The sequence below is a fragment of the Schistocerca serialis genome, chromosome 4, assembly GCF_023864345.2.
Source record: "Schistocerca serialis cubense isolate TAMUIC-IGC-003099 chromosome 4, iqSchSeri2.2, whole genome shotgun sequence".
NCBI lineage: Eukaryota > Metazoa > Arthropoda > Insecta > Orthoptera > Acrididae > Schistocerca > Schistocerca serialis.
Genome location: NC_064641.1, coordinates 173,587,836 through 173,610,424, shown reverse-complemented (window position 1 = coordinate 173,610,424; position 22,589 = coordinate 173,587,836). Strand labels below are relative to the sequence as shown.

The window sequence follows — 22,589 nt, the reverse complement described above, 5'->3', positions numbered from 1 at the left end:
TGCGAATCAAATTCATGATTGTTAGCATACTTGGACGGGTCGTCTTCAGCTTGAACTCGGTCGCAAACTTCCTTTGAGCCGCAGTAGGGCTGTTGTTGCTCGCATAGCAGGCCTCACATGCGCTATACTCTCAGGCATGCTGTGCAGTGACATTTTCACTTGCCAATGGCCGACAACACCAGTGACCTGGTGTCGGTGAGTGGCGTCGGTGTAGCGTTTGCGGTCCTGAAGGTCACAGTGGTCAGATGGGAGCGGTGTCGATGGTGGCAGTGGCAAGCTGAAGCTAGTGCAGCATTCTTGAAATCAGGAGCTACAGGGCTTAGAACAGCCGGTGACAGGTAAGCGAAAACATCATTGATGTCCACCGACAGCGTCGAACCTCTGACCCCGAGGAGTGTGGCCGATGGCTGACTGGCAGGGGGCCTGTGACCCGACATACATCTCTGCCATCGAAATCCTCGCTGACCCCTTTGTCGAAGTTTGCTGCCGCAGACCAGTGGATCTGCCTATTTGCAGTGCTCTCCCGTCGTTTTGCTGTATGCCGCCGGTGGATGCACAGCCGAATGACGCAGTGCTGCGTCAACGCGTCATTACCAGAGTCTTGCCACACAGTGATATAACGTGTGGAGCAGTTTTCACTCCTGCTTAGTCGTCAGCCAAATGCCTTCGTAACGGTGAGTGGATCATTGTTGTCCGAAATTTCTTGGCGTCGCGGTATTCCGTCTGCACTGCAACAGTATGAATTTGGTGATGTAGTCTCTAGCATGTCGTATCATGTTCTGCCGCTGTTGTTCCATTTTTCTCTGGAGGCTAAATATGGCTTGCTCAACTGTTTATCTAATTCCCATAGTTATTCCTTGATTGATGTGAATTATTTCGGAGACATACATTCTCGTTAGCTCTAGAGAAACATTTAAGCTACGTAGGCATCTGGTTATAGCAGCTGATTTTGTTGATTTCGTGTTTATATCTGTTTTGGACGAATTGGAAGCACCTGCAAAATGCCGTAGTGTCAGTTGGTATAGTTCAAATATATAACTTTTACTCCTGTTCGCCGTCATCAACATCATCATCATTCTCATCATCATTTGCATCTGGCTTTTAGTCCTGTTGCAGCTTATGACAGCTTTCCCAGGAGCGGCCCAGCCTTCGCTGACGTACTGGTGTGTATTGACGATCTGTCCTGTATATGATGGATCCAGCAATGTTCTCCAAGTACTGTAACCAATTGTCTGATTTTCCGTATTTCATTATTATTCCAGCGGTCATCTGAAGTCAGCTGTTCTTGTAGTCTTGTGGTCCAGCAGTAAATATCACGCTACATAACGAAGGAAATTCATTTCTTTCACCTCTACTTGTTTCCTTTGATAGTATGTTTAAGTCCAGTTTTCACTCTAATACAGCAATAATGGTTACGTACTGTGCGGCTGGTCCCGGTGGAGGTTCGAGTCTTCCCTTGGGCATGGGTGTGTGTGTTTGTCCATAGGATAATTTAGGTTAAGTAGTGTGTAAGCTTAGGGACTGATGACCTTAGCAGTTAAGTCCCATAAGATTTCATACACATCTGAATATTTGAATGGTTACATAACATTGTTTTCTATGTCTCAGTGTTAATTGTGCTGTTCTCAAGAAACATCCCAGTCTGGTAAATTCGCTCGAGGGACGTATGTTGTAGGATAAGTGTATGGAAAGTAAAGGACATGCTCAACGATTTTCTTGTCACTTTCCTCTGATAGGGTTTTCACTGTGGACGGGTATTATATTTTCAAGTTCAGATAGTAAAATGACTCTTACATTTAGTTCTCTAAAATATCTACTCTTATTGATCACACGAAAGTAATACTGTAGTAAGGTTATCGTCACGTATCATGAAAAGTTTCTTCAAATGTATCTGTCACTGTGTGATGACTTCATCTCCTGCTAATTACTCTCTGAAAACGCTTACAATCTCATGGAACACACACACACACAAAAATTATCTTTGACATGTAGTTCTACGACTCGTAATACGGGGGACCTGTCTACTACTGGAATATGAAATTGCGGGAGTAGTTCGCCTGATTTGTCGACAGTTTCAGACGAAGTGAGCGTCCGGGCATCCATCAAGGTCCATGAAACAGTAGGTGCAATTTGTGGGCAGCTCATTACGAGAGTTTGGCCTGCCAGCAGCTATGGAAATAAAATCACCACCGGAAGGAATAAACTTGTCCCGCCCGTTGTCGTATGAATTATGTATAACAGCCGAACAGCGCTGCGTTGCGAGATAGACAGTACGGTCGCCATGTTGGCAAATGCGGAAGAGCACAAGTCTCAAACTTTGTTCGAAGAGCGCGAAACGGAGTAAATGATGGAAAAGACGAACTATGTGAAGAGACACGCCTGGGTAACAAAGAAGACTCTCGTGGAGGTAACGGGATACCTGTATACTAAGATTGTGAGACGTTTGCGAGCAGATTTTGCCACTCATGGAACAGAAATCTGAGAGCATGTAGGTAATTAATAACTGTTTTCGGTTGAGCGAGCCTCTAGAGTCTCATCTGACTAAAGGAAATGGCTGTCGTAAAGTGATATTTTGTGTCTCCCTACTTAATTTACACACCTAAACATTAGCCTTAGCCTCAAAATACGTAATTTGGTACGTAATTGGGCTAGTGACGTGGTGAGTTAACAGTTTTAATACACTTTTTCAGTTAAATATATGGAAATATGCTCACCAGAGTCTCTTTCATATTAACTTTAAGTTACCTTTATTTTCTGTGTATATGTCGGCTTCGTAGTTGAGTGGTCAGGGCAGATGGCTGCCATGCGGAGGACCTGGTTTCGATACCCGGAACTTTCAATGAATTTTCCTTCGGAAGAGTACTGGAACATGAACTTCGCGATGCCAAATTTGGAGTCATCTGAATGAGAAGTAGCAGCTGCGAGTTCTGGAAGTTCAGCAAAACAGCCGGGAGAGAGGTATGCTAACCACATGGCATTCCATAATACATTCGCATGACGCCAAATGGTAGAGGATAAAGCGACAGCCGCTCAACATTCCATGAGCCTATAGGGCCTGGACGAGGAGCTCATTATACAGGGTGAATCGCGCAAAATGTGCATCGCAGACACTGCGCAAATGGAAAGTGCTATTGATCCTTAACCTTGTACACACAAATAGGCCGGACAACGTCAGTACACAAACGAGAATTAGTGATCATATGTCATTATAGCAACTATGATTACGAAAGCTAATAAATCAGTCAAGAAGGCTAGGAGAAAGTTTGTGCTACATAGAGCAGATAGGCAGTCGTTAGCATCTCACGTTGACAGTGAACTGACATCACTTAGTTTCAGTAAGAAGGATGTAGAGGAATTATGGGCAAAGTTTTCGAAGTTCGCCTGGCTGTCAGCAACGTTACCGCAATAAGATACTTTTCATTTCAACACATAAGGTTCTCGACAATGTGACGCTGCCTGTGCTTGGGAACTTTGTCGCTACGCTGAGAACCCTGCCTATAACTGATTTTATTACTGCTGTTGAGAAAACTGTTAGAGATCTTCCTAGTGACGCTGAGGAAAAATGGTTCAAATGGCTCTGAGCACTATGGTACTTAACATCTGAGGTCATCAGTCCCCTTGAACTTAGAACTACTTAAACCTAACTAACCTAAGGACATTACACACATCCATGCCCGAGGCAGGATTCGAACCTGCGACCGTAACGGTCGTGCGGGTTCCAGACTGAAGCGCCTAAAACCGCTCGGCTACACCGGCCGGCGCTGCACAATAAATAAGACGTAAAACATGTCGTGCACCCACGGAAGCTCCACCTCACAAGAGCAACATTTCTGCCATGGAAAGGGCTACTAAAGCTACGAGAAGACTGTCACAATATGGTCCTACCAGCGAAAATGGGAACGTCATCATGATGTCGACACGTGAGGTTTATGAACAGAAGATGTATAACTTATTGAGTGAACTCATGCACCGGAAGACCCCACAGGGAAAGAGGAAATGAAAAAGTAAGCACTACTAAATTTTTCTTCTATTCCGCAAGAAGTGGCCAAAAGATTAAGACCTCGTAGTTCTGTGCCACCGAGGTTATATGGCCTTCCAAAGATTCATAAAAGAAAGAGGTTCCGTTATGGTCGGTCGTCAGTAATATCGACGCCCCCGCGTATGACTGGTAACACATCTGGCCTCTCTACTGAGACCTTTTGTGGGGAAGTGCGAGTGTTACGTTCACAACATTGCTGGCCTTATCAATAGACTCAAGCCACTTCAACTCAATGAAGCTGACTTATTAGTGAGCTTCGATGTCATCTCACTTTCCACTAAGGTTCCCATTATGGACGCTTTGTTACTCGTCAGTAATTCGTTCACGGACAGTCTTCAAACTACTTTTTATTTAACAATGAATATTTTGAGCAAACTGACGGTGTTGTCACTGGCAGTCCTCTCTTCCCCCTATTAGCAAACATTTTATGGTAGACTTTAAAGAAAGGGCACTTGATTAGGCAGAACCTATATCGAGAGTCTTCTGGCGATATGCAGATGACACTTTTGCAGTGTGGCACGAGGTGAAGAAGATCTGTCATGTTAAATGCAGCATCTGAATCCAATCGATAACAATATAATTTGCAATGGATATAGAGAAGAATGTTTGCTTACCGTTTTTGGACTTCTTGGTTAGTAATAAAGTGGATATGTCATTAGGGCATTCTGTCTACCGTAAACCTCTATTCGCAAGTGTCGAGTTGCCATCACCCTTCACAAACTACCGCCGTCCTTAGAACATTGGTGCACCAGGTACATGCTGGTTTTGGTGCAGACAGCCTTACAAAGGAGCCAGAACTTCTTCAGTTGGTGTTCAAAAATAATGGTTACTCTCCGCTTCAGATTAACGCAGCACTAAAGACGAAGGAACATGACCACCCAACCATAACATCAAGCCCAGGGCATTCCTTCCGTATGTCGACAGCCTTTCGTCTAAAGTACGCAGGATCCTAAGGAAACATCAACTTATAGAGTTTAGAAAATACAGTTTACAAAATTCCTTGCCAGTGTGGCAAAGTTTAGATAGGTGCTTTGAATATGAGCGCCACACACGCCTTTGGCAGCTCAAAAGTCAGGCGTAGCTGAGCATAATATTACCACAGGACGCTCTACGGATTATTCAGCCACAAAGATCTTTGCCCCGGCGAGATCCTTTTGAGATTCAGTAATCAAAGATCTGTGGAAATACGTGTAACACAAGATCTTATAAATTGTGACGTCGGCTTTCAACTGGACAAGAGTTGGGAACCATTGATCTCCTTTATTTCTTCTCATAGAAAACATTTTATCCATAATTATACGTCTGACAATATCTGACGTTTGCTTTTAGCTCCGCGAGTGCGCGTTCCGACAGAGGGCGGACATATAGTTTCACCTTTACGCATGTGCATGGGCGCCACGAATGGAACAGTATTTGCAGAGGGAGCGGATTTCGGTAGAGGACGCTCCTGCCAATTTTTTCTATGGAGCCGACAGTGTAAACTAGCAGACTCTAGTGGTGCACACCTGAAGATGGCTGAACGGTTGCCAGACGAAATATAAAAAGTAGCAAAAAGTCATCATGATTCGGCTGCAATCCCGAAACCTCATAGAAAGTTTAAGCATATTGTAAATCATGGTCTGGGGAGTTATGTGTCTAGTAAGTGGATCAAGGATGGAAAAGATCCACAGTGGTTTAATAACGGAATTAGGAAGATTCTGAGGAAGCAGAGGCTGAGGGCACTCTCGTTTCAGAAGATAAAGCGCAAATGACGACAAGCGGAGGTTAGTACAGATTCGTGCGTCTGTGAAAAGATCTATGCGTGAAGCATACAACAACTACCACCGTCACACCTTAGAAAAAGATTTGGCGGAGAACCAGAGAAAATTCTGATCGCATGTAAAATCGCGAAGCGGGACTAAGGCTTCCATTCAGTCCCATGTTGACCAGACTGGTGTGATAGTCGCAGATAGCAAAACGAAAGCTGAAATTTTAAATTTCACGTTCAAGAAATCGTTCACACTGGAGAATCGTGCAAACATACCGTCATTTGACCATCGTACAGACTCACGTATGAACGACACAATAATAAGCATCCCTGGCGTAGAGAAACAACTGAAAGAATTGAAAGCAAGTAAATCACCAAGTCCGGATGGAATCTCAATTCGGTTTCACAAAGAGTACTCTATTGCAAGGCCCATTACCTAGCCTGCATTTATCGTGAATCTCTCACCTAGTGTCTGGAAAAAGGCGCAGGTAACTCCAGCACATGAGAAGGGTAAAAGAACGGATCTGCAAAATTACGGACCAATCAATATCCCTAACTTCGATATGTTGCAGAATCCTTGAAAATATTCTGAGTTCGAATATATTTAACGCTCCCCAGAATGAGAGGCTTATGTCCAAGAATCAGCATGGTTTTAGAAAGCAAGGGACATGCGAAACTAAATTTGCCTCTTTCTCATATGATACACTGCGAACTATAGATGAAGGGCAACAGGCAGATTCCATATTTCTAGATTTACGGAAAGTATTTGTAACAGTGGTCCATAGCAGGCTGCTAACTAACATACGGAATAAATTCACAGATATGTGAATGGCTTGAAGACTTCTTAAGTAATAGAACGCAATGTGATGTCCGCGACAGCGAGTGTTCGTCAGAGACGAGGGTATGGTCAGGAGTGCCCCAGGGAAGTGTGACAGGACCGCTGTTGTTCTCTGCATACATAAATGATTTGGCGGACAGGGTGGGCAGAGATCTGCTGTTGTTTTCTGATAACGTGGTGGTGTACGGTAAGGTGTCGAAGCTGAGTAACTGTACGAAGACCACTTTGACAAAATATGTAATTCTTGTGACGAATGGCAGCAATATCTAGTTGGTGTGACGGATGGCACCAATATCTAGTTGGTGTGACGGATGGCACTAGCTCTAAGTGTGGAAAAATGTAGGTTCATACGGATGAGTAGGAAGAACAAACCTGTAATGTTCGGATACAGTATTACTAGTGTCCCTCTTGATACAGTCAACTCGTTTAAATATCTGGACGAAACGATGTAAAGCGATATGAAACGGAACAGGCATTTGAGAAGTGTGGTAGGGATGGCGAATGGTGGACTTCGGTCAATTGGGAGAATTTTAGAAAGGTGTGGTGTGTAAAGGAGACCGCATGCAGGATGCTGCTGTGACCTATTTTTGAGTACCGTTCGAGTGTTTGGGATTCATATCAGGTCTAATAAGAGAGACATCGAAGCAGTTCAGAGGCGGACTGCTAGATTTGTTTGAACAACACGTACGTGTTACGGAGATGCTTCGGAACCTCGGATGCGAATCCCTGGAGGGAAGGTGACGTTCTTTTCTAAAGAAACTATTGATAAAATTGAGAGAACCCACATTTGAAGCTGACTGCCACACGATTCTCCTGCTGCCTACATAAATTACGCGTGAGGACCATGAAGAAATAAGATACGAGAAATTAAGGGTCGTAAGGAGGCTTATAGATATTTTTCTTCGCTTTATTTGCGAGTGAAACTGGAAATGCAATTACTAGTAGTCATACCCTCCACCACGCAGCGTACGGTGGCTTGCAGAGTATCTTTGTAGATGTAGATTTACGGTTATCACAGAATGATTTGGTAGTCAGGAGATCGTATTGTTAGCCAATAGACAGACTGTAATAACACTTAGAAAGTGTATTTTTTAAGCAAACATTCACTTTTGAAATGGAACAATGCCTATCGACATTAACAAACTAAGAGTAGGGTAAATTAGAATGTCAGTGGGGTGTGTTGCAGGATTCTAGTGTGAGTCGTTTACGAGACGCTTGTTTGTGCCATTCAATAAGCGTGGTTGCTAGATACGATGTTGCTATGTTAGCTTACATTATGCTCGTGTGTTCCTTGAGTGCGCTGAGACATGCTAGCCAATTAGTGTGTCAAAGTCAAACCAGAAGTCGTGAGTAGACGAAGGCATTTGCCAATGCAGAAAAAGACGACATGCTCAATGTGGGGGGACTGATGACCTAAGATGTTAAGTCCCATAGTGCTCAGAGCCATTTTGCTCAATGTGTATGGAGAGTGTAGGGAAACTGCAGCTCGCTCTTGTACGGTGTATGCGACAAGATATCCCAATAGACGTCAACCACCTCGGCAATTATTATCAACTTCTTCAACTAGTTACGTGAAGGTGGTAGTGCAACATCTAGACAAAGAGAAGGAAACAAGTGGCCATAGAAGAGGAGAATATTAATTTTCTTGCTGCTGTTGCAGTTGATCCGCACGTTACCTCCCGCGCAATCACACGTGGAAGTGGTGTGAGTGAGGCAAGTGTCCTACGCATTCTCAATCGAAGTAGATTCCATTCCTATCACATTTCTCTCCATCAAGAACAGCAGGGAAGCATGATGACGGGATACTACACATGTATCATAAATCTTGTTTAGTGATGAAGTCAGAGTTTCCAATCACGGCCACGTAAAATGTCGCAACATGCACTATGGAGCTGTTGAAAATTCCCTTTGGCTTTGTCAGGTCCATTTAGAGTAATCGTGTAGTGTGGGATACTGAACCATCTGCTCATAGTCCCGTTTTTCAAAGATGGAACACTGAATGCACCCAAGTATCGCAGCGTCCTAACAGTCTTCCATAGACGCTAGAAAACGTTTCTCCGCGGAGAAGGAGAAGCTGTGGTGCCAACATTATAGCTGTCCGGCCCATAGTTCACGCGGTACTACAGCACGTCTTCATGAACTGCTTCGAAATCGTTGGATAGGACGCAGAAGACCTGTACTTTGTTCTGGCCATTCCCAGATTTGATACGTGTGGACTTTTTTCAGTGGGTAAAGCTGAAAGATGCTCTCTACGTGGGCATACCAACTACACCAGATGATATGCAACGACTTCAGCCTGCTCTGATATCTGCACTGAAATCCTTGTACATGTGCAACAGTCGTTCCACATCGGACTGGAAGTGTGTATTGCCGCTGCCGGTGGTCATTTTCAATACAACGTTTGATGATCGGTTACCTCGTTACTGGTCAGAATCTACATAACTAGTATCCACCTGTATTATTCTTTAGTGTGTGTTACCACAGGTGTCGTACAAATGTCCGCGTGTGGGAACTTTTCAAAATACGATTTCTCGTAAGCTACTCGCACAAGAATCCTGCAGGAAACACCTATGACATTCTAATTTACCCTACTTTTAGTTTGTTAATGTCAATAGGCATTGTCCCATTTAAAAAAGTATGTGTTTGCACAAAAAATTGTTACAGTCTGTTGACTGGCTAACAACACTATCTCCTGCCTGATAGTCCATTTCTGAAAAGCACATATCAATAGCACTTTCCATTTCCGCAACATTTGCGGTGTAAGCTGTAGATGGTTCACCCTCTACACACACACACACACACACACACACACACACACACACACACACACACGCACACACACACATACACAATGGAATAGTACATATCGAGACATTTTTCTGTGGAGTAGGAGGTGATGTCATGCAGAAATGATTTAAATTTTTGATCGAAGGTAATTTGTTATCTATAAGATTCTTGACATCGCTTCGTAAGGAATGAAAGACTTATGGCTGCATGTGTCACTCCTTTCCCGTTCAATGAAACTGAGTGACAGATAATGCATGTTATTTTCCATTCTAATATTACATTTGTGAAAGTTACAGTTATTTTCGAAGTGTGATGAGTCTTCATAACATTTACACTGGTGTAAATGTATTGCACAACAGATATTAAATTGTGTAACACTGTGGAACAAGTAGTTTCTTCCACAAAGAAGGGTTGTCCCGGAATATATTGCCACAAGACATTAGTAAGTGAAATAGGAAAAAAATATTTTCATCATCAAGATCTACTGTTGCCCTCAGCCTAAAAGTTGCAGAGATTAGACAACGGAAATTTTGCAAAGTTGCGTTTATTTTGCCACAAAACGCTATAAACGGATTTGCACATACATTCTGACAACTGGTTAATATGCTCAGTATGGTTGTGATCACCTTTAACAGAATTACAGGGGTGGTAGCGACGGGACATGCTGTGAATGATGTCATGAATCTCATGTTGAGCCAATGACGCCCATTCTTCCTGCGGAGCTGCTCACAAGTCATGGTGGTGGATGCTGACTTGATGCAACCCGCCTCCGTAGTGCGTCCCAGACGTGCTCTATGGGATTCAAATCGGGAAAGCAAGCAGGCCACGCCCTGCATACAGTATCCTTCGCTTCCAAAACAATATCAACCACCCGTGTACTTTGATGTCGAACATTATTGTCCATCAATACGAAGTCTGGACCAACAGCACCTCGCAACAGCCGCGCATGGGATCCCAAGATCTCCTCACCGTACCTGACAGCAGTTAAATCTTGCTGAATCGCCCGTACAGTTTCATGAAGAAATGTAACTCGTTCGTAAAAAAAAAAAAAAAAAAAATAAAGACCTACCGTTCGATCGTCCAGGTGGCATGTTGACGGCTCCACTCTAGACGTTCCCTTCTTTGAAGACACGCCAGAGGTTAACAGACAGCCAAGTATCCAACAATAAAGACCATTGTGCTGAAACCTTCTGTACACCGTTTGCCTCGATATAACACATTCAGGGGATGCTGCGAGGTCAGATGCCAGTTGCAATGCAGTACTAAGTCTGTACCGTCGTGCCCTTGCATCCAAATAACGGTCAGCTCTTTCTGATGTCACGTAGTCGGCGCCGTCCTAGTCTGCGAGGTACAGTTTCAGGCTCTATGAACTGTCGCCTCATCGGAGAAACAACAAAACGATTCACATTAAGCCATCGAGCCACATCAGTTTGCGACTCTCCTGCTTCCATTCTTCCTATGCCCCTCCACAGCAGAGAGTCTGTAGACATCTCCTCTGTGACAGATTGGGCCATCTGTGACTGTGTACACAGCTACTGTGGTTGTGGGACTACCATTCAGACACTACCTCACTTGATAGGCTCCCTGACGTCACTGATGGCGTGGTTGTCCGTTGATCGGGATGCCATCTTCCATGCAGAACACGATCGTAACATCTGTTGGCAGTTTGTATGATTATATCGCGAATTGGACACAGGACGAGGAGATAGTAGTTTGTTGCATTAATTTTGCACACCAGTGTATTTAAAACATTCCCCGATTTCCCCGTGACAACTAGGAGCCGGTGATGGCGGAAGTCGGGTAGCCTTTAATTAAACATCCAGTTGCGACCCTGGCCAACTATTATGACCTCAGAGCTGTTACAAAACACACACACACACCAAGCTGACTGGTAGCTAGCCCCTACAGTAACGTACTGTGATGTCAGTTCATCTGCCGAACTTACTGACGTTTTGCAGCGATACGGAAAAATTAGCGCTGTAGCATGTGAGAGTGGTTCATTGGAAAAATTTTCATACATGGACCACTGTTCAGACTTCTTTGCTACGTAAATGAAGCAAAAGGTTACTATCAAAGGTCTGATTAGTTAATCGACAACTAATGAAATTACTGTACTCACCCAACAGCAACAGTTTGGTACTGATTCGTACAATATGCAATCCCAGTGAGTTTTCAAAGCATCTCTTCACTTACGCAGATCAACATTTAAAACCGCTTGAAACAAACAAACAGTGGCGAATCGCCATATGCATCTTGTCCTCTTGCCGCGCCCCGTCTAGGAGCCAATGCTGCAGAGCAAGTGATTGTCGGGGAATTTGAAGTGTGCCGGTCCGGAAAGCCACCGTCAGACACTGTAGTACAGAAAGACAGAATCCAAGCCACGCTGTGTATTGGTGATAAAGACAGTCCTAGCAACACGTAAAGGTATGGGTTCCTTCCAGTTGAACTATGAGAAAGTTTCATTAAAACATCTACTTCTTTTTCTTGGCCTTAACCTGTGTAACACAGGGTTTACATCTCATTTATAGGATTAAGGATTGTTAGTGGCAGAGGATGGCCACATGCTGTAGCCACCTGTCTTTGGGACGACGTCGTTGTTTTTTTCCGGGTCGTGTGAGTGGCCCAGTTCGGTTGGGGACTAAGGAGGAGCTAGGTCCGCACAGCCCAGAACACTCCGGGACCGCTGGCGGCACGCGTGGACTGCCGGGTGGAAGGGCACGTGGGTGTACGACCTCGTCGTAAACTGGATCCAGCAACCTTTAAGATAGTGCATTTCAATCCAAGTAGAGAAACCTCCACCATTGTGATATCTCGTGATTCTCCAGTGACTTGCGTTCGTGTAACTACCCGTAGTGCCGGCCACAGTGGTCGAGCGGTTCTAGGCGCTTTAGTCTGGAACCGTGCGACTGCTACGGTCGCAGGTTCGAATCCTGCCTCGGGCATGCATGTGTGTGATGTCCTTAGGTTAGTTATGTTTAAGTAGTTCTAAGGCCTAGGGACTGATGACCTCAGATGTTAAGTCCCGTAGTGCTCAGAGCCATTTGAACCATTTTTTTGAACTGCTCGTAGTGTCGCCGAGGCGAAGAGCAGCGAGTGGAGTGCTTGGGGAAGGCGGATCTAATTAGCTTTCCTCGACTTCTTATTACTATTTACTGCGTTCAATTTTTTACAATTTGTTAAGTTCAACCAGCGCTAATTTTCCTTGCCTGGTGGCCGCTAACGCCCCAGTTACCTGCCCTGGGGGTTAGTGAGTGTAACGGCAGTGTACGTTTCCTCGCCTTGCCGTTGCTGTCCGGTAAGGCGTGTAGTTTTGGCAGCTTTCTTGATTGTAGGTCGATTGGTGATTCTTCTACTCTGGTGGAAGTGATTCCTTTCTCGGTCCGGGCCCTCTAAACACAGCATTCTGGGGGCGTAGTGCAGACCGCCGGTTCCGGCTTTGGTGTATTGTTCCATCGTTGCATTTGGTTTATCTGATGGCCAGTTGTTCAGCGTAAAGCACCTTCAGTCCACGCCTTCTGCGGGTATAATCTGCCTCAGTACCCTTTAAGGAACTTATGTACTGGTTCTTGTGTTTCATTATTGTATTATTTATTCCAGTACCCTGTAATGCCTACATTAAAGGGTATTTATGTATAGTTAATAGTTCTGGTTGCCTTATGGAATAAATCTAACAGTGTAGTGTTCAGTGGATGTTAAGGGTTGTGTTACAAAGTTTACTATCATCTTATGTCACTCGTTTGGTGATCAATTGCTTGTTTTTAATTAACCTTTGGTACTGTATTTGCTGTTTTACCGCAGGTTTCTATATTTTTTATATATTGCCTTTCCTGGCGTGTAAGACCTTCAGCCGTGATTGTGGTCATTTGCCTTAAGATTCTAATTTGTTTTTTTTTTTTGTTTTTTTAGTAGTAATCGTTAAATCCTTATTTAACCCCATTCCTGGCGTCTGATGCCTTCTGCTGTGTTTGCGGCAACTTACCTTTAATATTTCAATACCTGTCAGTTGTAAATTGCAGCGAATTTTAAACAATTCTTAATTTATTGCCATTTCTCGCTTGCAAGGTCTTCTGCATAGATCACAGTGGCTTGATTATAAAACATTATCTGTTGTATTTGTATTGAATGGTGATTTGCTAAGTTGTAACTCACTGAAAACGCTATTATTTACACTGTTGTTTATTCCTTCATTAATAACGTGTGGTATTTTTATTTATTGTTGAATCTGGAATTACTGGTTTAAAATAAATTGTAAGTGTAAAAAGCAACCAATAGTAACTGATTACGGTCCCGTTCACAATCGTAACCGAATCCTGCCTTCCCTTGACTACCAGGTTTCAACCATGCATTCAAATAATTCATAAGCCTAGCTTGGCATGGATTCACTTTCCTCAGTGCGAATTCACAAATACGCCAGGCCTCCTATGGGAATTTCTGAGTAGCTAACAGGTGTATAAAGGAGAGGGACTACGGTAGGTGGCGCTCGGTGGGAGTGTGGACCGGCTGTGAGGAGTGCCAAGATATGGCTCTTAGCACTATGGGACTCAACTGCTGTGGTCATAAGTCCCCTAGAACTTAGAACTACCTAAACCTAACTAACCTAAGGACAGCACACAACACCCAGCCATCACGAGGTAGAGAAAATCCCTGACCCCGCCGGGAATCGAACCCGGGAACCCGGGCGTGGGAAGCGAGAGTGCCGAGATAGTCCGAGCAGTTGTGTCCCGGATGGCGCAGTGGTTACCGCACCTGCCTAGTAAGCAGGAGATCCCGGGTTCGTATCCCGGTCCGGTACACATTTTCGCCTGTCACCGCTGATTACTCTTAATGTCCCGCTGCAGCTGATAGCAGTCATCCCCCTTCAATTTACACAATTCTCAGATTTGTTTCTGCGTCAATTCAGGGTAAAACCTCGAGCTTTCGACGATTACCTCCTTCGTTTTCGTCAGGAGCAACGGGCATTCTAAACTGCTTCCTTTCTGCGGCAGTACATTGAGAGAGTCCTGGGGAGTCGAAGTATAAGACCTATCTTCCTAAGAATATAAAGGACTTGCTACAGCTTGTTAAGGACAGTTTCGGCTTCAGGATTGGTTCAAATAGCTCTGAGAACTATGAGACTTCTGAGGTCATCAGTCCCCTAGAACTTAGAACTACTTAAACCTAACTAACCTAAAGACATAACTCACATCCATGCCCGAGGCAGGATGCTTCAGGATTCCTTGGTTTGATAACATCCCTTGTGCGGATACAATTACATCGGTCAGTCCATCCGTACCGTTTTCGACTACTGCGTAGAATATCAACGGCGTGTTAAAAATCGAGTATTGGAGAAATCTGCATTTGCTGAACACAGTCCTACAAATAAATACAAAAAATTGTTTGACGAAATGAAAGTTTTTCCCCATGCTCAAACGTACTGAGATCCTGTAACTAACGGGGCGATAGAAATAAGAATGTGTCGGAACTTCTACCGTGACAGCGAACAATAATCTTAGCGGTGCGTGGAAGCGACCGCTCTACGCAGAGAACAGGCAGAGATATTCGTCGCGATGTTTACGCTACAGTGTGAGCTGTGGCTACATCTGCGACAGCATTACGTAATTTCCGATCAATTACAAGCCGTCTACGTGCTGTATATGACTACTACAGAAGCAGGATAGTTAGCTGTTTATGGTGAAGACGAATGGAAATAATCGTCGAGCCTCGGGCATGGATGTGTGTGATGTCCTTAGGTTAGGCGACTGATGACCTCAGAAGTTAAGTCGCATAGTGCTCAGAGCCATTTGAACCAATAATCGTCGAAAGCTCGAGTTTTACCATGAAGCGACGTGACAAGAAGTCCGAGAATTTTTTATACAGTTTCTTATGTTGTCTCTGCCGTGCGGTCTATGGCGTCTCGTCCCGGTTCGCGAGGCTCCCCCTCGTCGGAGCTTCGATTCCTCCCTCGGGCATGGGTTGTCCTTAGAGTACGTTAGTTTAAGTTAGATTAAGTAGTGTGTAAGTCTAGGGACCGATAACCTCAGCAGTTTTGTCCCATAATCCTTACCATAAATTTCCAGATTGGAGTTGTCTTTGACTGCTTCCAACACCATGACGTGCTCCATGCCACCTGACGACCTGTTGAAGACCAATCGGCCTTGTCTAACTGCTACCACCAGTATCTGCTGGTCTACAGGACCGCAACTAGACCTGACGCTGCTGGGGCTTGAAGTAGCACCACACAGCTGGTGCCACCTCCAGGGAGACACAACAGACCACTGGGTGTCTGCCAGGGTTCTTGGGGTGGAAGCTGACTGGCTCCCACCAGTCAGCCAGCGCTGCTTGCTCCTGACCCACTGCCCGAGCTGCCACGCGTCCAGCGTCCACGCTCTGTTCTTCCTCTGAAGTGCCAGACACCAGACTCACGTCTGTTAGGCCACTGACACTGCGGCTAGAAAAAAACCGGACTGATGCTGGAAAAAACATTTATTTACAATTATTTAAAATTTCATGTTATCTCCTTCGATGTACTCTCCTCCTCGGTCTCTACACCGCTCCATACGAATTTTCCACTGTTCATAGCAATGCTGCAGATCATTTTCGGTAAGTCCATACATTACTTCCGTCGCTTTTTCTTTTACTGCTTCAACAGTCTCAAATCTAGTTCCTTTCAAAGCTGACTTGACTTTAGGGAAAAGAAAAAAGTCACAGGGGGCCAAATCAGGTGAGTAGGGTGGATGACCTAAGATGGGAATGTTGTGTTTTGCCAAAAACGTCTTCACTGACAACGCACTGTGAGCTGGGGCATTGTCTTGGTGAAGGATCCATGACTCTTTTCTCCACAAATCGTTCCGTTTTCTCCGTACTCGCTCACGTAGGGTAGCCAGGACGCTAATGTAGTAATGCTGATTCACTGTTTGTCCCTCTGGTACCCAATCAATGTGCACAATCCCTTTGATGTCAAAAAAAAAAAAAAAAACAATCATCATTGCCTTGAAATTCGATTTTGACATTCGTGCTTTTTTTTGTCGTGGAGAACCAGGAGTTTTCCAATGCATCGATTTTGTAAGGAGGTGGGATCAGGATGTCAGAACAAATCGTTCTTCGGCGTTCCTTCTGTTCAATTGTGAGACACTTTGGAACCTTTTTGAACACACTTTGTTCATGTTGAAACTTTCATGAAGAATCTGCCTAACACTTTCCTTGTCAACTCCTGTTAACTCAGACACTGCTCTGACTGTTAAACGGCGATCTTGTCGAACAAGTTTACCGATTTTTTCAATGTTTGCATCAGTTTTTGCTGACAATGGTCTGCCAGTGCGGGTGTCATCACTGGTGTCTTCGCGGCCATCTTTAAATCGTTTAAACCACTCAAACACTTGTGTTCGCGATAAACAATCATCGCCGTACACTTGTTGTAACATTACAAACGTTTCACTTGCAGATTTTCCTAGTTTGAAACAAAATTTGATGTTAACACGCAGTTCTTTCTGTACACTCAACATTTTTCGACGCACAGACAAAACGTCAACTACTTAAAACAGACGCCACGGGCAGACTGAGTGCAGGAGGCAGATGAAACTCGAGCATTAGGCGGAGCGAGAGTCACGTGACAGGCCACGCGACTTTCAGCCTTATTGCATTCGTTTTATTGTTTCACCAGTACTAGTCCGGTTTTTTTCTAGCCACACCTCGTACTTCGAAGAGAGGGTGGGTTCAAGGCGCCTTGCCGCCCCGCCTCTAAGCTGCTGACTACACTGTGAGCTTCGTCCACCAGCACGTTTCGCCACTGACCAAACACATCCACCACCAAGCTGACCGGGCCGCATCGTCGTCTGACGCAGCGCCGCTGGGGAATGGTTACAGCGCAAGACCACCAAAAACGCCCCCTGTCACCGCAGGCTTCGCCACGCCTTTGAGTCAACTGCCAACAGCCTTTATACCAGTGTCTCAATGAATAAACATGATATCTGCTAATGAAACATTTCTCATTAAAAGGTCACCAGCAAACTGGTAATGCGCACCCATTATCCTGAACGCCGTCCTCAATCGATCATCCTGGCATACAATGGTGTCTGCACCCCTGACGCTGTTACAACTGTTACTGAGTCTCTGAAATGTATGCTGCAGGCAGTTAGTCCTTACGATGGTACCAAGGTAAATTTAATTACTACAGCTGTAATTTAGTTACTGTAACTGTAACGGCCTTTCGGCTTGCTGATTCCAGATGCAGGATGCTTCCTCATCTCATTGGTAACTCATATTTAATACACGTCATTACTCTATATACACTTAATGTTTTATTTAGATTGATACGCAAATTCCAAGCAAATGCTTGTCCTTCTAGACACTTACTTTCAGGTATCATCTTCTCGCTCACGCCAGACCGCAGCAGTAGATTCCTAATTAATGATGCGAGCCAACTTGTCCTTTTTGGAAAAATGGAAATTTGTGGTAGGGGCTTATGGGACCAAACAGCGTAGGTCATCGGTCCCTATGCTTACACACTACTTAAACTAACTTACGCCAAGCACGACACACACACACACACACACACACACACACACACACACACACACACACACCCGTGTCCGAGGGAGGATTCGAACCTCCGAAGCGGAGAGCCGCGCGAACCATGGCAAGACGCCCTAGACCGTGCGGCTACCCCGCTCGGCTCTCCTCTGTGGGCCAAGGCAGATTGTATCTCTGGCTATTCAGGTCGGATTTTTCCTGAGAGATACAATAGTGTTTAATTAACATTACAGTGAATTTTACAATACAAATTGTGTACTTATTTTACAGTTTCAAAAACATTAATGCGACATCGCCTATGTTCGACGTCAACGTACAAAAATCCCTCACAGGCATAAGGTGGCAGCATTAGCAGTGGATCGTATAAAAAGCATATAAAGGGACGAGGAAGACGGTGCACTCATTGTCATAATAAGGAAATAGAGCAATTTATCTGGCAGCCAAAAGAACATGATCATTGGTAAAAGGAGAAGGGTGGAAGCATCTCCGAAGCGGCTAAGTCTGTAAACAGGGTAAAGTACACCGCTCATGGAAAATGGCTCTACCCAATACCGGCACTGAGGCAGCTGTGGTGCATCACGTGCCATAGATCATAGGGGTAAATGACGGCTGGACAAGGAGTTATCCAGTGAAAAGAACGGTACTCACATGGTGCACGTCCAACTCTGTGTTAATTTTAAATTTTGTAACAAACATACGGGATGATTTCGCTACATTGAATCAAACAGCACGTAAGATGTGTGTAGCGAATATACGTCCAACGTTTGAACTGAGACGAACCAAGGAGCTACTAATAGTGTTCCTCAGTGACCGTACGGCGAATGTCCCGCGTGCGGGTCTCCACAGCAGGCGCATCGGCCATGGACCCTTGTGGACTGATGTTCGTTGGCGGCAAAGGCTGAAATTTACACGCTAATACCGCACCTGAACGTCAACTGAGGGGTTACAGGTGGTCTCTTCAGATGAATCACGTTTTATGCTCCTTCGGACAGATGGCTGTTGACATTTACGGCTTGAAACATCTGGAAGGAAACACCCTGCAGCAATCGTCAGAAGGGTACAGCCTGGAGTAGGATTCGTCATGGCCTGGGGACTGTTTCCGCGGTATGACCTGGTTGACATCGTCATTCCGTAGACCATGCACCCCCGTCCGCTTCCCTTACACTCACTTTTTTTTCCTCGGCACGATAAATTTTACCAGCAGGACAATTAACGGTGTCACACAGTTCGCAGTGTACTTGTGTGACTCCCTCGGTTCAAAGAGCACCAGGGTGTGGTTAGTCTATTCCCCTGGCCACCAAACTCTTCTGACTAAAACCCAATCGAGAATCTGTGTGACTACTTATAACACGCTACTGCAGCACGAATCCTCAATCCAGAAACCTGGATCAGCTGGCCACTGAACTGAGGTCGGCATTTCTCCACATCCTTGTCGGTACCTTTCAGAACATCACTGGCTCTCTTCCTGCACCTCTCGCAGTGATCGGCGCTGTAGAAGGTAAGTTACTCAGGCTTTTTACAGGTGGTGACATTAATGTGCCTGGACAGTGTATATGACATTAGGCATGTACCAGGTAACACCACCTCTAGCATCAGCTCGGCGAGGTAGAGTGTCCGCAAGATTCTTGATGCATATCATATCCAGCTGAAGCAAGTAATTGATGATTAAATCTTATAGAGCTCAAAAATTGAGCGGATATTGATTGTCGTGTTCCACTCGCTGTTTCAACTACTTCCAAACGTTTTCTGTAGGATTAAGATAGAATGATTTAGCGGGCCACTCGAGATGCGACAGGGTACATCAAACCAGCAACATATCTACATCTACATCTACATGACTACTCTGCAATTCACATTTCAGTGCTTGGCAGAGGGTTCATCGAACCACAATCACACTATCTCTCTACCATTCCACTCCCGAACAGCGCGCAGGAAAAACGAACACCTAAACCTTTCTGTTCGAGCTCTGATTTCTCTTATTTTATTTTGATGATCATTCCACCTATGTAGGTTGGGCTCAACAAAATATTTTCCCATTCGGTAGAGAAAGTCGGTGACTGAAACTTCGTAAATAGATCTCGCCGCGGCGAAAAACGTCTTTGCTTTAATGACTTCCATCCCAACTCGCGTATCATATCTGCCACACTCTCTCCCCTATCTTAGGTTAACTCCATAGAAAATATTTTTGTCTAGGACTGTTTGGAACAGTAGAACTCAAAATCTCGATACATTTGTATTTATTTGTTTAACGTGATCGGATTAGGTATGGCAGGATCTCTCCTATACCTGAAAAGTGTTCTACACACACAGTATTTATTACGTCACTGTTGTCTAAGAAATAACAATAATTATAATATGTGAAATAATAATAAAATAGTATTAAAAGGTTTAAAAATGATTTGCATGTACGAGGGCAGTTCAATAAGTAATGCAACACATTTTTTTTCTCGGCCAATTTTTGTTGAAAAAACCGGAAATTTCTTGTGGGATATTTTCAAACATTCCCGCTTCGTCTCGTATGGTTTCATTGACTTCCGACAGGTGGCAGCGTTGTTCGGAGCTGTTAAAATGGCGTCTGTAACGGATGTGCGTTGCAAACAATGGGCAGTGATCGAGTTTCTTTTGGCGGAAAACCAGGGCATCTCAGATATTCATAGGCGCTTGCAGAATGTCTATGGTGATCTGGCAGTGGACAAAAGCTAGGTGAGTCCTTGGGCAAAGCGTGTGTCATCATCGCCGCAAGGTCAAGCAAGACTGTCTGATCTCCCGCGTGCGTGCCGGCCGTGCACAGCTGTGACTCCTGCAATGGCGGAGCGAGCGAACACACTCGTTAGAGATGATCGACGGATCACCATCAAACAACTCAGTGCTCAACTTGACATACCTGTTGGTAGTGCTGTCAAATGTTCACCAGTTGGGATATTCAAAGGTTTGTTCCCGCTGGGTCCCTCGTTGTCTAACCGAACACCATAAAGAGCAAAGGAGAACCATCTGTGCGGAATTGCTTGCTCGTCATGTGGCTGAGGGTGACAATTTCTTGTCAAAGATTGTTACAGGCGATGAAACATGGGTTCATCACTTCGAACCTGAAACAAAACGGCAATCAATGGAGTGGCGCCACGCCCACTCCCCTACCAAGAAAAAGTTTAAAGCCATACCCTCAGCCGGTAAAGTCATGGTTACAGTCTTCTGGGACGCTGAAGGGGTTATTCTGTTCGATGTCCTTCCCCATGGTCAAACGATCAACTCTGAAGTGTATTGTACTACTCTTCAGAAATTGAAGAAACGACTTCAACGTGTTCGTAGGCAGAAAAATCTGAACGAACTTCTTCTTCATGACAACGCAAGACCTCACACAAGTCTTCGCACCCGAGAGGAGCTCACAAAACTTCAGTGGACTGTTCTTCCTCATGCACCCTACAGCCCCGATCTCACACCGTCGGATTTCCGTATGTTTGGCCCAATGAAGGACGCAATCCGTGGGATGCACTACGCGGATGATGAAGAAGTTATTGATGCAGTACGACGTTGGCTCCGACATCGACCAGTGGAATGGTACCGTGCAGGCATACAGGCCCTCATTTCAAGGTGGCGTAAGGCCGTAGCATTGAATGGAGATTACATTGAAAAATAGTGTTGTGTAGCTAAAAGATTGGGGAATAACCTGGTGTATTTCAATGCTGAATAAAACAACCCCTGTTTCAGAAAAAAAATGTGTTGCATTACTTATTGAACTGCCCTTGTACATAGAGACAATATGAATGTACAGAACTGCGTAAGAACAAATAAAGTTAATACTAGCAGCACTACTAAACGTCCAGTCACTTCAATGTGATCACCGCCTATATTAGACGTCAGTGTGCGATAACCACCAGCAGGCAAATGGGACCAGTGCTACCAGAGGAGGGTATGAAAAGCGTGTCGGAGTCTACCAGTTTTTCCATTAATCTGTAAAGAATTCTTGTTAGTATTTTGCAGACATGACTTCTTAAACTAGTAGTTCGATAATACTCACATTTATCAGCATTTGATTTCTTTGAAAGTATTATTACTATATTCTTCTTCAAGTCCGAGGATATTCCATCCGCCTCATACATCTTGCTTGCCAGATAGAAGAGCTTTGTGATGGCTGGCTCACCCAACGCTATCAGTAATTCTGACGGAATTTCGTCTCTTCCTGAGGCGGTGTTTCGACTTAGGTCTTCCAGTGATCTGTCAAATTCCTCTCGCAATATCATATGTCCCATCTCATCAACGTCCTCTCCCTGTCGTATGGGAAAATGAGTGGCTTCGCCTGATTATGTCATATCGGCAGAAGCTAGTTGACTCTCTTTCTCAACGAATTGAGTCCATTATCAAAAGTAGAGCTGGTGTTACAGGGTATTAGCTTGACGTCACCTGGTAGCGCCAAATTTATTGTACATTGTGCTCAACTGTATCTCAAGAAGCAAGTGCTCATGCTTTATCCAGGTGCGTGAATATCTCGGGCGTACAGTTAAGATTAAAAGATTCATGCTATGCAAACTGTTGTTTGTTGATTCAGCGGTTGATGAAATAGAGAACGTACCTTATAAGACACTAGTGGCCTCATTAGAAACAGGGTCTTCAAGCTTTGTAGCGTGTGAGCGACTGCATTAAGCGACTTGTTCCTTGTGCCAGACTAGGGACTC

General features: G+C 44.6%; 1 long non-coding RNA gene and 1 other non-coding gene across 2 annotated transcripts in view; both read left to right on the top strand.

Moving 5' to 3' along the window:
• The window catches only part of LOC126473143 (uncharacterized), a 1,059,929-nt gene that overhangs the window by 643,585 nt on the left and 393,755 nt on the right, over positions 1 to 22,589 (top strand). The gene's annotated exons all lie outside the window — the stretch shown is intronic.
• Trnat-agu (transfer RNA threonine (anticodon AGU)) lies at positions 14,130 to 14,204 on the top strand. The gene has a single exon. It is a non-coding gene; the product is annotated as a tRNA-Thr (tRNA).